Raw genomic sequence first — 22,649 nt, forward strand, 5'->3', positions numbered from 1 at the left:
GCAGTGAGGAGACACTAAGGCAATGACACAGACTCTGAAAGATTCCAATGTAAAAGTTCTTTATTATAAAAGGGTCAGGGTTTTTATGGGGTTAGGGAAATTAAACTACAGCAGTTGGTTGTCCTTTTGAAACTGGCAGTCGCTGCTGGCTTGTGATTGGCTAGGAGTGTGTGTTATTAGTTACTGTGCTTTTGGTCCAGTTTTGCTCACTCATTGTGAGTTAGCATGCTCTTGCTTGTGCTTGCGCTATTGCCCTGTCTCATCTCAGTCTTTTTATTTTATTTTTATTGGGTGACCTTGTGGGAGTTAAGGATTTTTATAACGCCACCTTGGGGACCCTCCCCCCAGCATTTTGGGCTACTAGTCCTCTAAGGATTGGCTCTCCGGAAGGTCCCAAGAAGTCAGAAACAAGGGGAGACTTTTAGAATAACTAGGACTTTAAATGGTCTCCCGTATTTGCGTTAGCCAAGCATGGACCACCTCTTTTGGAGGTTTTGGTCCAGTGTGCTCCATAGCCATTAACACCTGGAGTGCTGCCGTGTTCACCCGCTGTTGTCGGGATCTTAGCTGTAGGAGACACTTAAGTAGAAATATTAGAGCCACCACCACCCCTCCCATAAGGCACCATGCGACAAGTTTAGGTGGGTCTAGGAGGGATTTTATGTGATCCCATACTTGGCCAAAGAATATAGTAGTTAGGTCCAGTGAATGGACTTGTGTTGAGTTGGTTGTATAGGTTCTGATTAAATGTTTGCAGCTGGGCAAGGGTAAACGCTTGTGTAAATGAAATTGTTGATGGAGGAGCCTAGCCTGTTCCAGCAAAGGCAAGGACACTGTCATAGTCATAATTAGGTGGTCTACTTTGTGGTTGCCTGTTGCTAACATTCCTGGCAGCCCTGTCTGAGACATGATGTTGGATATGTGCCAGGGCTGTATTCTGAACTGTAATAAGTCTTGAATTGTTTGCATGGTTTTGGAGCTGTAGTCATTTTGGGACTTTATTTTGCAAAAGATAATATTTTGCATGCTTGTGTGGCATAGCGGCTAACTGAAAAAAATATTTACGGGTTCTGATTGAGTCATTTCCAATACCTTAAGGACCACCAATAACTTCCCTAGTTGTACTGATCCAGTATTTGGTTGGGTATAGGCTCTTTCTGTATGATTAACTCCCATTATTATTAACCCAAAATTAGTTTGATTGGCATCTGTAAAGGCTATAATGACCTGAGGGATGGCATTTTTTGATGGTGTTGCATAACTTTTTATCTTTAATTTTAAAAGATGGAGGGCAGAAAGTCATCTGTACTGAGGGAAATGATTATCCATCATGCTCATACTGGACCTAGCAATCACTTTAAAACAGACTTCCTCTCTAAATGGTTTGTTGTTTCTTCTGGCTTTGCTTATGAAAATGTCTCTGCAGTCTCTATCTTTAACTGTAACTCCTGGGTCAGGGAGTATACCAAGTACTACAAGTAGCTGCAGACTGGCCTGAAGGGCAGCAAACGGCTTATTTTCATAGACTGTCCCGGGAAGCTGGCTGAGCACATAGAGCATGAGCCACAGAAACTCCCTGCTGCCACCTTGGCTCTGGAAGAGGACCTAACGGTGTTCTACAATGCTCTCAAGCTAGCTCACAAAGACACCAAAGTCTTTATGAGAAACTACTGATGTTTAAGTAACCTCAGCAGAGAGAACAAAAGTATTGGTGCAGTCTGTCCTTTTAAATGACATCTACTAGCAATTTGCCTAGTGGATGAGAGCCAGTTCATCATAACCATTGCAAACCAAGGCACACCACTTACTTCATGTACCAGGAGTATGAAGCCATTGTCTAGTCTATCATTCATATCAGAACCCATTGGGAGCTTCTACAGTCTCATGCCCAATTTTGTCATTTAGGGCATTAGGTCTTTGGATGAGCCCTGGGACAATCATTACATAAGTGACCAGACTATACACATCCTCAGCAAGTACAGTCTGGCAGGGTGGAATTATTGTCCTTGTCAAGTTTTACGTTGACCAAAACATTGATGGAAGCCCTAAGGGCAGAAATGTACCTGGTCTGTGTGTCAATATCACAGGTGGCCAACACCCACTTACTAATATCCTTATTTCTAATAGGTGTGATGGCATTATGGGTGATGGTGTTGAGCCTCTCCCAGGTTAGCTGTTTAATAAGGATATCTTTGGTAGAGCCAGATGGGACGTGCTTTTTAACAGCATTGGTGACATGGGTCAAAAATTTAGGAAATGGTTCGGCAGCCTGCTGGAGAAGATTATGGAAATAGCCTCTGCTGTCCTAGGGTATACAAACTTTGAGGGCGTTGAAAGCTAGGTTGGACAGTTGTCAATAGGCATGTAGGCCAGTCATGGATTGTGAGACAGCTCAGTGTATTGCCCATGGCCAGTAAGCATGTTGAGTGTAATGTTAAGTCCAAATTGCAAATTCGTTCGGGCTTGGCTCTCTGCTACATCATCATAAGCAGAGTGCCATTGGAGGAGAACTGAGGGGTCAAGGACTGCCTTCAGTATGGAGGACCAATCGTAGTGAGTTTGATGCTGCATGGCCCATTGTCTGAGTACTTGCTCAAAATAAGGAGAATTGGGGTAGTGTTGGTTGCCCTCACACACCCCTGCCTGCACGGCTTCCAGGCTGCTCCTGGCCCTGCTGCCCCTGGGAGGGCACATAGCTGACAAAGACAGTATCACTGAAGCCTCCAAACTCCAGAGGAATAGGATGTACCTGGAAATGTTCAAGCTCATTGAAGATAGACTGGAACCACAGATGTTAGACCCGACACTGACCCTCCTCATTCAGTGACAAACGCAGGTGCTTGGCCCTGCCCTGGAAGTTGAAAGTGAGGGAATATTCATCACGTCTTGTCTCACTGTGATGTACCAGGAAGACACCATGGGAGCCAGTGCCTCTAGGCAGCCTTGAGTCAAGAGAACATGCCATGGAACCAAGGATATCCTGAGAGGTGCTGATTTCCCCCTCAGTGCCCTCTGACTCCCACTGGAGCAGGAATGACCCTGTGACTGTGTCTGGAGTGTCCACATGAGGCTAGGGGATTGAGACGGGATGAACTGTCCCTGCTGGGGCCCCCTCCTCAATGGGAATGCGTGGGGGCAATTCTGGAGGAAGAAGTTGTGTTGAGTCAAAGTGGGAGGCAGCAATGGAGGCACAATTAGGGGAGAAGGACGCTGATGGCCAATCAGAAAGGCTCCCATAAGTCCCTTGTGACAGGCAATTGTTACTCTCGCTGGGTCCCAGCATCAGATCCTGGCTGGGCAGACTGATTCAGGCAGGGTAACTCTTGGCTGTCTGTGTTATTCTTTGTGAGGAAGGAGGTCCCAGGGACCACGTGAAGGGTCATGGGATGGGAGGGGGCGCTGATAGCAGGGCAGGGTTCTGGGCGTCAGACGCGCAGGCCTTCACATGAAGTGCATCAGTTGTCTCCAGGATATACTCTGAAGGGCCTTCTACCTTAACCACAAACGTGTTCTCCCTGTCAGGCATCTCTAGGGCCGTGGCTGTGCAAACATCAGTGATAGTAGAGCAGGGAATGCTGAGTCGGGGCCAGGATGCCTTAGGTGGTATGAAGAACTCCAAGTGACTTCCTCTTTCTCCTTCACTTCAGAGCAGTAAGCAACACTTGCCTCTGAGGCTGCCCTTCCCCCCACCCCAGATCAGCCGAGCCGCCCCTCCTCCTCAACCCACTCCCACTGGGTCGGGGGCACCTTCTTCAGCCCCTATAAAACTGAGCTCTTCTTCTCTCTGTACCATTCCTGCTCCGTCTTTCAAGGTTTCCCCTCCATGACTCAGTCTCACCCTCTTAAAGCAGTGAGTCCATCTCTCCCCAGGGAATGTGCCATCACTAACTAACTAGCCAGTCCCCTACCAACTGTCCCAGAACCACCAGAGGAGTTGGAGTTGCTGTTTCCACCTAGGACTGGAGGGCCTGATGTGGTCTCCAGAGGTCCAGCTGGGGAGGAAGAGTCAAGGGCCCCTCGCCACTGCTCATACAGAGCCTCATACAGAGCCTCCGACTGAGCGACTCACTGAACGGAGGAAAAAGTATTTCTTGAGCTTCAGCTTTGAGGACATTGTAGAGTAGGAAGAGACTGAGGAAGGAAAGGGGCCAGCTAGGTCCTCAGAAGACAGAGATGGCCCAGCACAGTCAGGGGTCCGCCCACCCTGCAGCTTTCAAGGGACAAGTCATGTGGTGGTGCAGTCTCCACACCAGGGCTCGATGGGGCCAAGACAGGTAGGGTGAGTGAGCGCCAGGCCATGGTCACCTCCGTTTTGAAGTTTTGCCGGAATAGCTCAGCAAAACGGCCAGAAAAGGCAACTTGTGCTCCCGGCTCTGCGTGTTGTGGATGGGAGGCCAGGTTGAGGCGAAAACGGTCGGGCAAGATCCAGGACAGCGGCTCTAGCATGGGACTCAGAACTCTTGCCAACTTGTGAGAGGGGGTGGTAGCAGCGCTGGCAGAGAAGGAAAGGCCCCATCATCCGGGGAAGAGGCACCATTCATAATGGGTCCCAGGAGGAGGACAAGGGGAGCCTGTGAAGAGGGGCCAGCAAAGAAGAAAGCAGCCAGAAGACATGGGGTGAGTGGCAACAACTGCATCTTGGTCCCTGTGCTCAGCTCCAGGGTCAAACTAGTGGAAGTAGCTGCTGTCTGAGGAGAACGTTCTCGTCCTGCAAGGGAAAGGAGATTCAACCACAGTAGCAGCTAAAGCCTTCAAGTGAATTAAGAGACCAGTCACTGCCCTGATGGCTCTTAACCGGTGGTCACGTAACTGGATTTGAAGGGACAGAAGCGGAGAGAAAGGTCCAGAAGTCCACACTCTGAAGAGCAGTCGGGACTCCCTGTAAAGCAAGGAGAACCTTCAGAGAATCCTGGCGAGTGGCCTTGGACAAAAGTCACCAGTTGTTCTCAGGCTGTGAGGGAGTCTGCGCAAGGATGAGGACAGAAGGGAGAGTATTGTTTGCAGACCGAGTGTGCTGCTTATAGTGAGGGACTTCAGCGTTTTGTTAGGCCGCGTCCTGTGCTCACAGTGTCTCCGGGTGAGAGGACCGCTCAGAGGGTCCTTTATTGGTTCTACCTCCAGTGTGGTCGGCCCTTATGTGGAGGTACTGGGGCAAACCGAGTCACGATGGAGTGTTCTTAACTAGGAAGAGAAACGGGAAAACAAGGAATGTAGAGATAGGAAAAAAAGCCCCAACTCACCAAGGGCATAGAAAACAAAAGTAGGGGTCAACTCACCGAAAACAGCCGAAGGGGATAAACTGAAGACTCTGGCCTAGAGTTGGGATGGGTACAGCAGCCTGGGGAGCAAATGCAAAGGAAAATGCCCAAAAAAGAGTAGTAAGGAGGACTCAGAAGGTGAGCAAAAGGAAAAAGTCCCTCCATACTGGGTGCCAGTTGTTGTGGGCTTGTTGCTGCTGCCTGTTTCTTTGGGGGACAGGGCATGAGGAGTAGGGGGGGTGCTTATGGGCAGTCACTGCTGGCTTGTTGTGATTGGCTAGGAGTGCATGTCATTAGTTACTGTGCTTTTGGTCTGCTGACAGGTTGTTTTGGCCAATTTTGCTTATTCATTGTGAGTTTGTATGCGCTTGCTTGTGCTTGTGCTATTGCCCTGTCTCACTTGCTGAGTGTTTGTTCATGTTGCTGACTCTCATCAATTTTGTTTTTTTTTTCTTTCATTTGCTGATTTCCCAGGTACTAGATTAGATTTGTATCCCTGTTTGCATTCTCCTTTTAAAAAAGGCTTTAAAAAGTTATACATACGAGTGTTTCTGAATGTGGGTTTATGTGTGTACATCTGTCCAATGCCCACGGAGGCTTTAAGAAGGTGTTGGATATCTGGAAGCTGAAGTTACAGGTGGTTGTGAGCCATCTGTTGTATGTGCTGGGAACTGAACAGGTCCTGAAGAGTAGTGTACACGCTTAACTTCTGAGGCATTACTCCAGCACCTTGTTTGTATCCTACTTTCGGATTCTGATAATTTTTTTTATCAATTAACTTTTGTATACATCTGGCATTTTACCTATTTTAGGGTCTTTGAGTTCAATAAGTGAGTTCAGAATATGATGTTTTGAAGGAGTCACATTGCCTTTCTTTTTCATGTTTCTTGGGCTTCTGTGTTGTGTTTTATGTATCTGTAGCCTTGACTGTCTCTTCTGGTTTTATTTGAGCAGCTTATTCTTTTTAAAAATTACTTTATTTTTATGTATATAGATGTTTGCCTGTGCACCACATTTGTGATTGGTGTCTAAGGAGGCCAGAGAGAACATCAGATCCCCTAGGATTGCAAGTACAGATGGTTGTGAGCCCCCCTGTGAGTGTTGGGAACTGAACTCAGGTCCCCTAGAAGAGCAGCCAGCTCTCTTAGTCCCTGAGCCATCTCTCCATCTCTGAGCAGCCTCTTCTTGAGGACTTGATTCCCAGTACCACTCAGCAAAGAGAAAGCAAATTGCTTTGAAATTCCACCATACCTGGGCTAGGTGCATTGCTATCTTTTTGCGCCTTTCAGGTGTCTTTTCACCTGCTTTGTGACTCCTGAAGCTTTTCCTGTTTGCTTTTGGAATAAATCTAGTTTTTCTTATTCTCACTCTCTCCTTCAGCTGACACTTCTAGGCACCTCACCTGGAAGTCCTAAGCTTTTGTTACATTTTACTTTATTTCTTTCCTTCTTTTCTTCCCTCCCTCCCTCCCTCCCTCCCTCCCTCCCTCCTTCCCTGTTTCTTTCTTTCTTGAGTTCTCCTCCCTCTACTCTTCCTAGTTACGTCCCATCTTCCCTTCCTTCCAGACCCACTCCCTTTTTATCTTTTAAAAGAACAGGGTTCTAAGGGATAATAAAATAAAACAAAAATAAAATAGAATAAGAAAATACAAAAAAATTATCACATCTGTGTTAGACAAGAGAAACAAACAGAAGAAAACAACCAAGAGAATGCCCCAAAATCAGAGTTTGCGCATTCGAACACTCAGGAATCCCATACAAACACTGTACTGGAAGTCGTAATAGATATGAGTATTTGATTGTTTTTGGTGTGTCGTATTTTGCAGTGTGCTGTGAGTATTACATTGAACAAAATGGAAAAAGCGTTTTCATAGAGCTTGCATATTAATAGGGGAAGACAGACAATAAGTAAATATTTGGCAAGTCTGGTGAGATCAGAGGGGGGGGAGAGAGAGGGAGAGGGAGAGGGAGAGAGAGAGAGAGAGAGAGAGAGAGAGAGAGAGAGAGAGAGAGAGAGAGAGAGAGAGAGAGAGGAGGAAGGGTGGGAAGAGAGAGTTTATCCCTGCCCTTTTACATAGGATTGGGCAGACTTTCCCACTCAGGTGACAGCTAAACTGAGATCTGATGAACTTTCTTCATTCCTTTCCAACCATATAGGCCTCATTGTTTGTAGCAAATTTGGTTAGCAATTAACTTTTGTACTTGTTTATTCCTTTGCCTTGAGTACTCTTAATAGGTAGCCATATTTTAAATTAGTGTGTGTGGGGTGAGGATTGTGGTTAACTCTTATCAGGCAAATGGAATTCTTCTAGAACTGCACAGGCTGAACCTGGCTGTTATTGAGTTACATGGATAACCCCTGATGAGACTTTTGTGTTTCTTTGGAAATCATTTTGAAATAATGCATCTAAACTGAGGCCCGTCACATGCATATACATGGTGCTTGGATCCCTTTGAAGACTGAGTCCCACTGAAATTACTTTGTTTCACGTGCTTCTTACAAAAAATTAATCTGGATGAAATATAACAAAAAGCTAAATAATCTTCTGTGGCTTGAACCAAATGAACAGAACACTTCAGCCTGGCTGGTTTGAATAACAAACATTTATCTCACAGCTCTGAAGATTCAGAAGCCCAAGATCAAGGGATATGATGCCAGGAGAGGACACACTTCCTGGGGTGCCAGTGGCCATCTGTTCTTCTGTAAGGACCCCAGCCTCAGACAGGGCCTCTTCCCCAATAATCTCAGATCTCATACGCAGATGTCAATATATGAGCTTGGGGAGAGATGATTGAGTTTTACAGCACAGTTGTAAATTCTGTCCACTAAACTAATAAACATCTTACCACATTACCTGTACCATAGAGAAAAGATTGACAGTTTTGTGGTTAAGTAGAAGTCTAGAAACATTTTTATTTTTTAAAAAAGATTTATTTATCTATTATATCACAGTGTTCTGCCTGCATGTATGCCTGCATGCTGGAATAGGGCACCAGATCTTATTATAAATGATTGTGAGCCACCATGTGGTTGCTGGGAAGTGAACTCAGGACCTGGAAGAACAGCCAGTGCTCTTAACCTCTGAGCCATCTCTACAACAATTTTATTCTAAAGCAGCTTTTTTGTTTCTTTTCTTGAGACAGGGTCACTACATAGCCTTCACTGGTCTGGAATTTGCTAAGTAGACCAGGCTGGACTTGTACTTACAGAGATTTACTAGCCTTTGCTCTGCAGGCGTGACCAAGCCCACCCTCTAAAGCAATTTTTAAAAGCAATAAAGTGCCATATTGTTGTTTAAGCTTCTTTGAGAACAGCACATTTATCGACTATATATGAGTATAGTATTTATGTGCTTATCTGCTGATCTCCTAAGTATGTGGAAAATATTTTACACTGTACATTTAGAATTGATTCAGTTTATAAAGAAAAGATAGCTCTGAATTGCTGAGCAGCAAACTACTGGTGTAACTCTAAAATGATTATACAAAAAAATAAAAGTAAACCTTACTATTGTTGAGCGTGTGACTTATGTCTTCATGAGAAAATCGAGTGTTTTAGTACCATCTTGTCTCAGCCATGTCTTCCCGGCACAGCTGCAGCTGGTGTACTGAACGGATGCTACTGCAGGCTTGGTGTTCTCTCTGCCAGAAGTGGGCCATTTCTACCATAGTGTTTATCTTTCCTTGCTTTCCCCTCATCTTTTATGTATATTTTATATATAGTGGTGCTTGGAACATAGTTGGTCTTGCTAGTTAAAGAGCACCCTTTGTAGTGGGTTTCAAGAACAGAAGTGAAATCCTTAAATATCACCAAGACTCTTCCACCCACAGCTCTAATCGTTTTCACCTACCTCTTCTCTGGGATGACACAACAGATTAGGTTTGCTGAGTTTTCTTTAGCTCACTGTGCCCTCCAGTGGAGAAAACACAGGGCAATGAAACAATTTAGGTAACAACTGGGAAAGAACAGATTTAATGAATCCATGTACCAACCAAGCCTGTGACTGTTTCTTGCATCCCAGAATATGATGGTAGGTCATCTTTTGTTGGTTGTTAACTCCCAAAGGAGTGACTGAGAAGCAGTGCTTTGTCTTGATGCCTTTTACACAGTGTGTTGTGGCCTTTTGTCCTGTGTAATGACATAGTTTATGAGACATTAATCAACTCTGAATAGCTAACAGAAAGTAGGTTTTTCCCCCTCTTACAGTGAACTCAAATGGTAACTTTAGCAACATAAAAATTTTCTTTTATTCAATGGATATTAATAAGAAATATTTTGCATTTTGCTGAACTTTTGTGTTTTTTCAAAGCACTTTGAATATGGGCAGTTGGCTACTATGCCCTGTTTTGAAGAGAAAGGGCTGTGTCTTGTGCTATGATGTGATTGCTGCATAGCCTCTTGGTGATACTGGACTTCATTGATGCGAATAGTGACTGCGGGTGACTGAGTACCTGACAGAGTCTGGTCTGGTATACATGCCCCTGTGGTCTCGATGCTGAATTCTACAGAATGGGGATGTGCACATTGTGTCCAAGGGCACTGCCAGTTTCTCTGCCCTTCTAGAAGGGAGAGAGAACTGGCTCACTAAAAGAGGCTCAGTATGATTTCAGTTATAAAAAGTTCTTTACCTGTATTTTTATTTTTAAATGATGAAATTTTGTTTTGTAAGATTAAGTGAATTATAATAATATACTCTAAAGAGACTGAACATGGGAGACTTTTAGAATTTACATGGAAGATGACATCTATTCAGATGAAGCTTCTTTTGGATTTTAGCTAGTATGTAGAAATAAACACTTATTTTGCCCTCCGTGCAAAAATACTTTGTTTTTTGATTGAGTAAGTTACTTCTGTCCTTTGAAATTCTTTAAGGCTTCTGTTGGGTTTGTGGAATTTCCATAAGTTATCTTTTGTTCTCGCTAGTTTTGTGGCAACTTGACTCAAGTTAGAGTCATCTGAAAGGAAGGACCTCTATTGAGAAAAATGCCTCCATAAGAACCACCTGTAGGGCATTTTCTTAATTACTGATTGATGGCAGAGGGCCCAGCCCATCGTGGGTGATGCTATCCCTGGGTTCCATGAGGAAGCAGGCCGAGCAAGCCAGTGAGCAGCACCCCTCCATGGCCTCTGCATCAGCTCCTGTCCTGACTTCCTCCAGTGGTAGATGGTGATGTGAAAGTGTGAGCCAGATAAGCCCTTTCCTTTCCAACTTGTTTATGGTCACGGTGTTCCATTGCAGCATAAAAACTCCAAGACATCTTTGAATCCCCCCCCCCCCTTTTTTTTTTTTGGTTTTTCGAGACAGGGTTTCTCTGCAGCTTTTTTTTTTTTTTTTTTTTTTTTTTTTTTTTTTTTTTTTTTTAGAGCCTGTCCTGGACCTAGCTCTTGTAGACCAGGCTGGCCTCAAACTCACAGAGATCCGCCTGCCTCTGCCTCCCGAGTGCTGGGATTAAAGGTGTGTACCACCACCGCCCGGCCTTTGAATCCCTTTTAAAAGCATCCAGTATTAAAGCATTTTTTGGTTTTAAAATATAACTCTTAGTGATAGTGTAATTTATCTTTTTTGAAAAATCAATTCTTTGGGAATTTCACATCATGCTCCCCAATCCTGCTTATTTCTCAGTCTCACCATGTCTGCCCCTCGTCCCATAGCATCTCCCAAAAAAGAAAATTAAAACAATATTAATTAAAACCAAAACAAACAAAAATCCCACTCCTCTGTCTTTCCCACCTCTCCAACACCCTTCATTCATCTTAGTGACACTGGGAGCTGTGGCGTGTCATACAGTTTACCCTTTTGTCTACTATGCTTTGCTTGCAGATGTTCATTGCAGTGAGTTGTTGGTTTGGTTCAAGGCCTCTGCTTCTGGTGTACCATCAATACTGGACCCTCATCAAAACTCCTCTCAGATATTCTGTTGTTGCCTTGGGACTGTGGTTCCAGTCTCTGTATGTACACCGACAGGTCATAGATGGGGTAGGTGTTGGGATGGGCCCACTCAAAGCCCTGGATGTGGGTCTGGGTGGTAGCTGATTTGGTCATTCAGGTGCCAGGTGAGCCTGTGGATGTTTTCAGCCAGCTTGGGTCATGAGGATCCAGGCAGACCTGTGGGTGTCTTCTACCTGCCTGGGCCATTGAGTAATATCTCTTTTAAATTTAATTTTGCAGATTTTTGTCTTCAAAAAGAAGATACTAAAGTTTACACTGCAGTTAGATGTTATGAATTGAATATCTAGCTCTTAGAGTCCCAAGTAAGGTATACACGATATATTTAGCAGGCTGACTACTTTAAGGTGTGGTATATTAATTTGAAGAAATATTCAGGCTTTTAAAATGGGTAAAACATTGCTTCCTTAACTTAGATTGCAAAGGTGGTAGGGAGTGCTAAAGATGCCCACAGAGCTCTTAGGCCCATGGGGCATGGTTTGTATAGAGCATTCAGCCTGGGACAGGAAGCCATGGGTTCGGTGCAGAACTGAGGTGAGTGAGATGAAAGAGAGAGGACTGCTACAGTGAAAATACAGTGGATTGTCTGTAATTGGAGTATTAGTCATCTCAACGAATTTTAATAGAAACTGCACTAATTAATTTGTGAAGACGATGTATTTCCAGACTGCTTATTTCTTGTGAAATTTCACAGTTTTCCTTATTGCAGGCAGAAAGCCATTTTAGAGTTCTCTTGGTAGTTTGATATGAAGATGGTTCCATTCATTGAATTGCTGTTGACTAGTACGACTTTCAGAGGTGATGAAGATGAAAATAGTATCTCTGTGTTGTAGTGTTTGGTAGTCAGGAACCACTGAGCACATGGAGTGTGGGTAATGGGATTTTTAAAAAAATTTCTAATTTTGATTGGAAGTTTTGATAGCCACATGTGTTTTATGGCTACCATAGTGGATAATGTAGTTTAAATCTTTCATGTGCATCAGGGATTGAATTAAACTCTGATAATGTTTGTGCCTATCCCTTCTATCCTCTGTGCGTTCATTTATGGTCCTGTTTCCAATTAACTACCGGAGTGTTCTGGAAATTGAGTTGGTAAGTCTGCTTAGGTAAAGAATTCTAGAACTTAAAACAAAAACAACCACAAACCCTACAAATTGTGTTTACTCTTTGGTGACCTAGAACCATGGTGGTTTACTTCTGTCCTTTTAAAGGAAAATAAGAGACCGATTATGACAAATGACAGGAGCCAACGTGACCAGTGAAATACAACAAAAGCGTCAGTGAAGCAATACTTGCATGTACCTGTGTGGAACTTTATTGAAGAGTTGATATGCTAACTCAGATGTCCTTAAGTGTAGCAAGTAGATCTTCATGCTCTGAGAGTATAGTGAGATTTTATTTACATTTTAATAAATAAAGCTTGCCTAAAAATCAGAAGGGCAAAGCTAAGCCACTAGAGGTCAGGCAGTGGTGGCACACACCTTTAATTCCAGGATTTGGGAGACAGACAGAAGCAGATGGATCTCTGTTAGTTCAAGGCCACCCTGGGCTACACAAGATCAGTGCAGAAACAAATTCATGTGGTGGTGCCTCACACCTTTAATACCAGCACTGAAGGGAATATAAAATGAGAGGAGAGAGAGGCTCTGTCTACTTAGCTTGCTTAGTCTGGTTAGTCTGCAGTTGCCCAGCCTTGGTAGAGGTAAGACTTCTTTAGTGGCTTGGCTGCTTTGCTTTCCTGGTCTTTCGGTTGAAGCCCAATATCTGACTACACGAGAGTAACTTGACTATTAATAAGGAGCAGTTTGTTCTTACATCTGGTCAGTAATGATAAAATCGTGCTTTGTGCTTTCCTAGGAAGTTGTAATTTCATTTTTCTTGGGTTATCAGCTCCATTTTATTGATGAGAGAATCAAGGTGTTAAGGTTCATCTAGTCAACAAACATTTGTTGATCACTTAAAATTATATGCAAATTTTTACATTTTGTTGGAAGGATAGTTCCTTCCATGGTGGACTAATAATCTATGGGGACAATTAAACAATGGAACACAAAATTAGAATATGGTGTACTCACAATGTGTTGTCTGTAGGTGCAGGTGAGCAGGGAGACCTGAGTGGTCAGGAGTTCCCAGGTACAGCAGGCAGGGTAAGCATGTGGCATTTGTTAAGAGAGGATGTGGGAAGAGGAGAGAAAGTGTTCATGTTCCAAGTAAGCAGAAGCATTACTTAGTGAAGATTCAGGTGCACCAAATTTATTAGTGGTCTTATATCATCCTGACCTTGTTTTTCTTCTTGCTCAGTCTGAAGAAAAAGCTGAGCTAAAAATAGCTCCTGGCACAGTGATGAAATATCTAAGTGACAATTTCAAGGAGAAAGTTAAAACCAGATTTACTTGCTTGGCAAACAGTAACTCTTAGAATATTGGAAAATTAGAGAAACATCTTATTTACTAAAGCAGATCAGCAGTGGTCTATTCTTGTTTCTCATGAAAATATAAACTCTAGGAGCTTTACCCTTGTTTTTTACTCCTGTTTTCTCAGGACCTAGAAGAGATTGGTACCTGTCTGGAACTCAATATATGGTTGGTGGTTGTGAAGGAAGAGATGGATCCTAGGTTATTATTCTAATCACCTATAGTATTGCTCAGAATTTTACAGATCATGAATTTGGGGCTCAGGAGAAGACAGCTTTTCTCTCTTCTCTTGGCTAGGATATCCTCACTGCAGCTAACAGACTCATGATGGCATCACCTCCATGTCCACGTGTTGTAGCTAGTTAATTTGGAATGTTCCATTCTCTGCTTATTCACTAGTCTAGATAGCATCCTTATATGGTATTGAGATTATTTGGAGAGGGTGAAAACAAAAGTTGTAAAGTATATTTCTTAAGGCTTTGGCTTAAGCTGTATCAAGGCAGTCCTACTGCATTCTTTTCAAACTAAAGTTGTTCTTTGACAACTTCACATCTGTACTTAATACATACCTGACCTCTCTCCCATCACCCTCTTCTAGCTCTTGCTACTCATTTTCTTCCATGCCCCTACAAATCTCTTTCTTACATCCATTTCTGCTTGTTTCATTTCATTAACTACTGAGTTTAGTCAGTGTCACCTGTGTAGGGCTGTTTGGAGCTTGATAAACTCAGCAGTTGGGGCACACCTGAAGACAAGACTCTCCATCTCCCAAGAACAGTAGCCAAAAGCTCAGCAGTAAGGGTAGGTTCCCATAAGTCCTTCCCTTGTATATGACTGATTGTTGGTAGGACCATTTTTGTGGCAGCTCAGTGCAGGTAACCGTAGTTGTTGAGAGTTCTTGATTGCAGAGGTTGTGTTGAGTTTAGAGGATGGCATTTCACAGCCATTCAACAGCAGCTTCTGGTTCTTACATACTTGCCTCCTCTTCCACAGCGCTCTCTGAACCTTAGAGGGAGTAGTATAAATGTTTTGTTTAGAGCTGAGCCCTCAGCCATCACTTACTCTCAATATTTTGAGCAACCATGCTCTCCTCATTTACTGCCATTCACTGGTGCAGGTACAGGGTGGAAGCCAGTTCCACATTTCATTGGATGGAGACGTAATCAGCTCATATTAAATGGAAGGAAAGAGATACCACTTTTTGATGGGACTGATGGGACATTGACAGATTCTTATAGTAAAGTGGGAGAAGATGGGTGTTATTGTTAGAGCCATGTTTGAAAATGGTTTGATACAGTCTGCTCACACCTCTATATGCACAATATACTTACCACTCCACTAGAAGTCGTGGTCCGTTGTGATATCAACTTGCAATCTAGTATCTTAATCATCTAACTAAAATCCAGGTGCACACGAGGTTTCGTAGGCAGTTATATGATAGAGCTCCTTAAGTTATCAGAACCAAAGACAAATTATCTAACCCTCTTCGCCCCATCCACCACACAGTATTGAGAAAGGAACAAAGAAACAGTGAACTCTCCTACTTAAGATCTCAAACACAGTTATCACTGGTCCAGCAATTTTGAAATCCATGGGGAGGTGTGTCCGTAGTTCTCCCACTGCACTTACCAGGAATGTTCCCTGATTTGTGCCCTGTTTTCTCCTGGAAATGTTTCTTAGCTTAGAAATGTTGTTTTCTGAGACTTCCCTCTATCACTTGGACTTTTCGCTCTGCTGGTGTTTTCTTGTTTTTCACGAGAAATGGGTGTGCTTCTACCTATAGGATATCAATTTCTCATGTCCTGGAGTTTTTGTGGCTGTTTGGTTTTGAAATCTTTTGAAATGCTTCTGTCTCAATACAAGCTGGTAGTACTTTTAGTGACTACTCTTTTCTTAAAGATTTTGAGAATTTTCTGTGAATTTTATTGAGAATTGATTATCTGTGCCAAAACCCACGTCCATAATTCCTTTCCAAGACAGACCACTCTTTGGATTTATTAGACTGTTGTAGAAGGTCCTTAAGATTCTTGGAAGTCAGTTGTGTAGATGAATCCTTTTAGGGAGTACCTTAAATCCTTTCAGGTTCTCAGCAAGAAACTGTATGGACACACTCTTTTTCAAGTTTTGCTGGAAACCCGTTTCTTGTTGAGAATCCTTGCCAGTTGAAGAGACTACATACATCCTGCATGTCCTCTTAATTCTGCTTAGGAGTTAAAGTTTTCAGTTTTCACTGATTTCTCTCTTCCTGTTTTTATGTATAGATTAAATAACCAATTGCCACGTTCAGTATTCTACCTGGAATGAACATGCCTGATAGTTCATATTCCAGCTTGGAGTGCATTTGCCTGATTGCACCGCCGTGACCTGTACATTCTGTTTTAGCAGCAGATTTTTCATGATTTTTCGGTTTTTTGCTAATAATGTGTTTATCACTTTTCTAATCTCTTGGTTATTAGGTTTTTAAATCTGATATTTTGTGTTTTAAGTGATTGGATTTTTTGTTTGTTTTGTTTCTTTAGGTAGGGTCTCATGTATCCTAGGGTGGCCTTGAACTAGGTATATAACTGAAGCTAGCTTTGAACTCCTGATCTACCTGACTCTTATTTCCTAAGTGCTGGGATTATAAGGATGTGCTACTATGCCAGGCTAGGTATTTTTTGGTACCTCACTTTTAGGTTAACATTTTCTGTCTAATTACTGCTATTGGAAAACAAATCACTCTATAATGTGATTGCTTAATAGCCATTTCATTGCAATAAAATGCTTCAAAAATTTGGGCTGGGTTCACGAAGCTCTCTCACCTCTATACCATATAGGATCAACAAAGATGACTTTGCTGGGGCAGGAAGATTTAACATTTGACTCTACTTTTGTAGGGCCTACTTCTGATTGCCAGAAGACCTAAGATATCTTTATTTATATCTGGAATAACGACTCCCCTCCTCAAGGCTTCTCATTCAGTATTTTGGGCTTTATGAGACAGCATCTCACTGTGTACTCAGCTTTGCTAAGAATTTATGGTAATATTTCTGCCCCAGCCTCCCGCTTGCTGGATTACAGGCCTGAACCACTGTGCCCAACTTTATCCAATTGTTTTGAATGAGAATTCCTTATGTGGCCTCTTAAGGCCTGGACCATATTAGAGAAACTGAAACATATTAATTAAAGAAAGTTACACATCTAAGAAGGAGAATAAATTCCATATTTTGATGGGAAGAATGGCAAAACAACGTTGCAGAAGGGCATGTGGAGTGGGAGAGATTGTTATGGTGATCTTTAGAATAAAATTTAACTATAAACTTGGGATTTGCTATAGGTGAGAAGTTAATAAGTGGTGAGAAGTTAATAAGTGGTGCCTCATTTATTTGGCTTATGGATGTGGCTTGTTTGACCTGTATAGGGTTTTTTTTGTTTTGTTTTATTTTGTTTTGTTTTTGAAAAGAAAAACCAGTGCATTTTCAACATTAAACAGTTGGAAGATTTCATCTAAAAGTTTGTGTTATATGTCATATTTTGAAAAATTCTAACTGTTTGGACCTACATTACCATTTAAACTAGAAATTGCCTCTTTGTAAATGTTTATTACCAAGCTGGCCCTTGTAGGTATCTTAGTTTCCATTCTTTGTGCTATAAGGGATTAGATTGAGTACATTAGCTTTTTGAGGTAAGACTAAGCAGAGGGGATGGACAGTGATCAACTAGATGGACAGGTGATATAAGTAGAGATGGAGATGAAGCAAAGCAAAGATCTGGATAAGAAATAACTGGTGTGTAATGGTAAAGTTGGGGTTTTAAACAGTGTAGGCAGGGAAACCTTTTTGAAGACAGGACATTGAGTGGAGCCATTAGAGAGGCGAGGAGCCAGTCATTAAATCATTTCAGAAAGTATGAAAGTGGAAAGACCATGAGTGGGCCTGGACTTGGTGTATTTGGACCTGTGCTGCAAATAGATGGAGAGTGAAGGCAGAAGATAAAAGGTGGGCATAGGCACTGTAGGATGTATGCAGCTTTGGGTTTCTGCTGGGTGTTGGAAGTCATTTGAGAGAACTCAAAAGGCACAGTGATGTAGTCCTTTATTTCCTTGCTGTTGTGTTGTGAATAGGCTGTACTGGCCAAGAGTGGAAGGGGGTGAACTCATAGGAGCCTTGAAGTCATGTAAGGGGATATGAATAGTGCTCTGTATGCTGTAAATACCACTGGTGAATAAAGAAACTGCCCTGGACTGTTGATAGGGCAGAACTTAAGTAGGCAGGGAAAACTAAACTGAATGCTGGGAGAAAGGAGGCAGAGTTAGAGAGAAGCCAATGTAGCCCTGCCAGAGACAGACTTTAGCTGATATGCCACAGCCACGTGGTGATACACAGATTACTGGAAATGGGTTAAATTAAGATGTAAGAGTTAGCAAATAAAAAGCTAGAGCTAATGGGCCAAGTAGTAATTTAAATAATACAGTTTCTGTGTGATTATTTCGGGGCTGAGCAGCTGGGAACCAACAAGTGTCTCCTTACAACATTGAATGTGTGCTGTGAGGATGGGAAGTGGTTATATTTGGTGTGAAGTTGAGAGGCTGTAGACAGGTCGTATTAATGGATAATTTGGATATGGCATGTAGGAACAAGAAGAATCAATGCCAACTTTGAGGCTCTTGACTTGTGGGTATGAATAAGTAGGTGGTTCTACAACCTGTTTTGACAGTAGCTTGGAGTGGAAAGCAAGAACATTATCCTGATAATTACTAACTTTGCAAAGATTTCTACAAAAATATGATTAGTGGTAAAAATTCACAAAGAAATTTTGTTCACTTTATGATCTTTAATGTGTTTTTCATTGTAGCAAACTTTGCAATATGTAAGTGGAGAAAGCATGTGGCTGTATCTTGGAGGACATGTTTTCATGTGCGGCTGTTTACTGTTGAACATCATCAGTAATTAGGAAGGGCTTGTTATTCTGTAGTGAGCATTTACCTGGGCCTGGAATGCTCACCCACTTTCCTGTTTTCTGTCTGTTCTGGTTGGGTGTGCTTATAAAGTGTCAAGTACAATTCAGTAGTATACTTTGTTGTAATGGAAAGTTAATTCAGTTTTATTGTTAAAAATGGTTTCATAGAGGTGTGTGCCTGTAGTCCCAGCTACTTGGGAGATTGAGGCAGGAAAATGACTTGAAGAAGTTTGAGACCAGCCTGGGCAAAGTTTAAGCCACCATTTAATTAAGACCAGAATCATCTGTAAGACAGGGTTGAATTTGATGAATAAATACTCTGCTGGTGAAGTCTTAGTCATGTTTGTATTTTAGCCATCAGTTGTTTACTGTAAATTGGGTATAAAATGAGATAACAGATTTTTTTAAACTCCTTCCTAAAACCTAATTATTTAGGTAAAGACAGAATTTTGACTAGATCATCTGTTCAAGTAATTTGGCTTAGAAATAACATATTTATTTTTAAATTCATATTTTAAAGGGATATTATCATGAGATGGTGATAATACCAGTCTTTTTTATTATAATGGGGTTGGGAAGAAGTAATCATTTATAAAAGGTGAGTTAATAGTTATTGCTTTCACCATTTATTTTTACCTAATTTTAGAAAATGAAAACTATTTAAACTTAAATTTAGTATATACTATATAGAAAACATCTGATTTAAAAGCATATAAAATATCTTATCTTGCTAGCAAAATGATCGGTTTTTCCTTCTTTGTGAAGCCACGAGTTAAAATGTCCTGGTTAGCGTTTGTATTCCAGTGGTGTAGCTGAACCAGACAGGTCTGCAGCACACTGCTTTATTTTTAGACTCAGGTTGCCATTTTTATCCTGCAGAAATATTCATCAGCTTCTTGCTGACAGGCCATCAGTTTTATAAATGTGCCATCCAGACCAGATTTTGTTCTTCATCTCATTTTCCCTCCAGCTCCTCTCTTCTCTCTGATTTGTTCGTACAGCTGTTCGGAGGAGGAGAGTTTTCTCTTTTTTTCTCAATTCATTATTAGATACTTCAATTGAGAGATTTTCAGCATCACACAGTTCATTCATCTAGCTGCTGCTGTTTACTCATTTCTGCTTCCTGTTGAATATGGAATGGTATTGTGGATCATTGTGGAAGTCAAGGAAGAGAAAGCTTTGTACATAAGGGTACATGCAGTTTTTGCCTACCTTCTCCAGATGTGTTGCTTTTTGTATATATGTATAATATGTTCATATACTTGCTTTTCTCACACATGGTCTTGGCAGTAGCTCAGTTTGCTTTCTAATGGTGCTGAGGGTCAGCTCCAGAGCCTTGCACATGCTGGACAGGCATTCTCCTCCTGAGCATACCGTCCTCCCTACCCCATTGGATTGTGCATAAATCCATCTTTATCCTTTATAGGTTAGAATTCAACAAAAGACTATAAACTGATTGGTTGAGAAAATACAAATATACTTCCCATCATTTTAAAGGTCAAGATGGAGGCATGGTATCTGGCAGTTCTGGATCCTGGGTTCTGGTTCATGGATATTCTTGGTCTGCATCCTGACTCACAGAGGGCATCTCAGTGTCGCAGATGAGGAAGCTCTTTGTCTCTTTCATCATGAGAGCTTTGTCTTCATGTCCTCATCCCCTTCCTAAGGTCTACTTCAGAGCATCCTTACCACAAGGATGAACATTTTTAACGTGTGTAAATTTGAGAAGGCACCAAACATCCAGACCCCAGAGACACTGAATTTTGATTCTAGATACTTGAGTGATAAAATCGATAATAAAACATGAAGACAGTCTTCTATTAACCAAGAGAAGACAAGGGGTACATCCTATTATGATAATAACATAAGCTATTTCTTGTTATTGTTATGTTGTTATTATCATCATCTTTATCATTATTTGAGACAAGGTTTCACTGTGTAGCCCAGATTGACTTGTTATTTACTGTATAGGCCAAGCTAACTTCACACTCAGCTCAGTATCTCATTTTCATGAAATTTAGGACTGGAGTTCACTTGTCTGTCTAACACATCTGCTGAGTGTCAGCTTAAGGGCCTTGTGCACTAGTTACTTTGGATGCAGTGGTTTGGAAAGCAGGACTGCTGACTTACAGAGCACACAGCGTTTTAAAAAGGAAAGACTTAAGTGTGGGTATTTCACTTTGGTGGCAGTATAGCATTCTCCATCAGACTGTGTGCACTAAAGTCAGAAGCTTGGATTTGTGACTTAGGCTACCTCTCCCCTAGCTCTGTTACCTTGGGCAAGTTTTTTTAGATTTTTTGAAACCCATCTGTGAAACTTCATTTTTAAAACTGATAGGTAACTTAGATGTTATTGTAAAAGTTAAAAAAAAGGTGTTGCTTATTCAGCATTGTAGAGAAAATACCTAGTGTTTGAGCCAGGCATCGTGGTGCACAACTGCAGTCCTAGCGTGGGAGGATCATGAGTTCAAGACCAGCTCGGGCTACATGCTAAGACACTGGCCCAAAAACCAGGAAACAACACCATCCTCCCACCCCATGACCAAGTTTAGTGCCTAGAACACAGAGCATGTTATAGTTTGGAACAGTAGCAGCAGTGAGGGGCTAGTAAGTGTTCTGAGTCTTCTGTATTTCTGCAGCAGTCAGGAATTTTCCAGCTTTAGGTTGGAATAGCTGACTGGTGGCTTGAAAAGATAAGAATTTATCTAACATCAATGAAGCCCGGGTAGCCTTGGTTGAATGTTAATTCAATATTCATTGATAATTTGCTTTTCCAGTTATTACTCAGGGCACAGGGATTCATCTGTCAGTAAAAGCACAACTTTGCCTCTCCTCATAAAGTTTATGATCTAGTTAGAAAGAGAGAGTTTTAAAAAAACATGAAAATTATTGCTATGTTAGAAGGTGGACTCATCAAAAGCTTTGTACAGGAGTACCTATTTACGTTAGGTTGACAAAGAAAGAGCTAAAAGAAAGAATGAGTTATCCTATCAGAATTACTTTTAGTGATTCATTAAGCAATCAAGAGCCACAAATCTATAGTTCTTGATAAAATTTGATAAAGTATTTCATATTATGTTGTAACAGTTAACAGATACTGTAATAATCATTGATTGTAATATATAGTAATTATTTTAAGTACTTGATGATAAACACACACATACATAATCCTGTGGACAGTGACCACAAGACTACAGTAGAGCAGAACATTCAGGATTAAGAGTAGCAGTGGCCACAGGGAACCATTGCAGATCAGAATTCTCAAGATGTGTGTGAATAGTGACCACAGGACACTCTAGAACAGAACACTCAGGGTGAGAGTGTAGGTGGCCACAGGACCACTGCAGAATAGAACACTCAAGGGTGAGAATGGGCAGTGGTCATAGGGACCATTATACACAACTCTACATTTTAGGAAGTCTTTGTATTGTTTCTAATGCTGTATAGAAACAGCTAACCCAGAAGAGGGCATTGGATTCCCTGGGGCTGGAGTTACAGGTGGTTTTAAGCAGCCTGATATGGGTGCTGGGAACTGAACTCAGGTTTCTCTAGAAGAGCAGTTAGTGCTCTTAACCTCTGTGTTCCCTCCTCCCCCTGCTGCAGTTTTCTTGAGATCCATTTTCTGTTCAGGTGACGGACAGGCCCATGGAAGGGGGCATTGGTGTATCTTTGTTCTTCCTAAATCAGGTAGTAAGTGATATTGTAAGGTTTAGATAGTTGCCAGTTAATGACCTTCCTATCCATTCAGGATGTCACATCTCCCAGGCGAGAGAAAGGATTCAGTCCCATCCCATTCTTTGGATCATTAAGAGTCCTGACCGTCTAGGCCTGAGTTTTGCAAGTTGTTTCTTATGAGGGAGAGCTCTAGCTCATTGTCTTCTGATCTTGCTAGTATTTTACTTGCTGCCCAGTTGCAACCATTGTTCTTATTTTGTGGACAAATGAACTTAGTTTAGAGAAGTCGCTTAGACCAGTGTTATTTGTCTTTAAGGACACTAAGAAGAGAGGCAACTGGTGGGACAGTGTTCCAGACTGCAGCACATACCCACAGCCTGCAACACATACCCACAGCCTGCAACACCACAGCCTGCA

The 22,649-nt window shown here is 42.0% G+C and overlaps 1 protein-coding gene and 1 pseudogene across 1 annotated transcript in view; one reads left to right on the plus strand and one right to left on the minus strand.

Moving 5' to 3' along the window:
• Hsd17b12 (hydroxysteroid 17-beta dehydrogenase 12) overlaps positions 1-22,649 on the plus strand; it is a 160,148-nt gene that overhangs the window by 21,591 nt on the left and 115,908 nt on the right. The gene's annotated exons all lie outside the window — the stretch shown is intronic.
• Positions 2,630-4,541, minus strand: LOC119814270 (annotated as a pseudogene).

The sequence above is a fragment of the Arvicola amphibius genome, chromosome 5, assembly GCF_903992535.2.
Source record: "Arvicola amphibius chromosome 5, mArvAmp1.2, whole genome shotgun sequence".
Taxonomy (NCBI): domain Eukaryota; kingdom Metazoa; phylum Chordata; class Mammalia; order Rodentia; family Cricetidae; genus Arvicola; species Arvicola amphibius.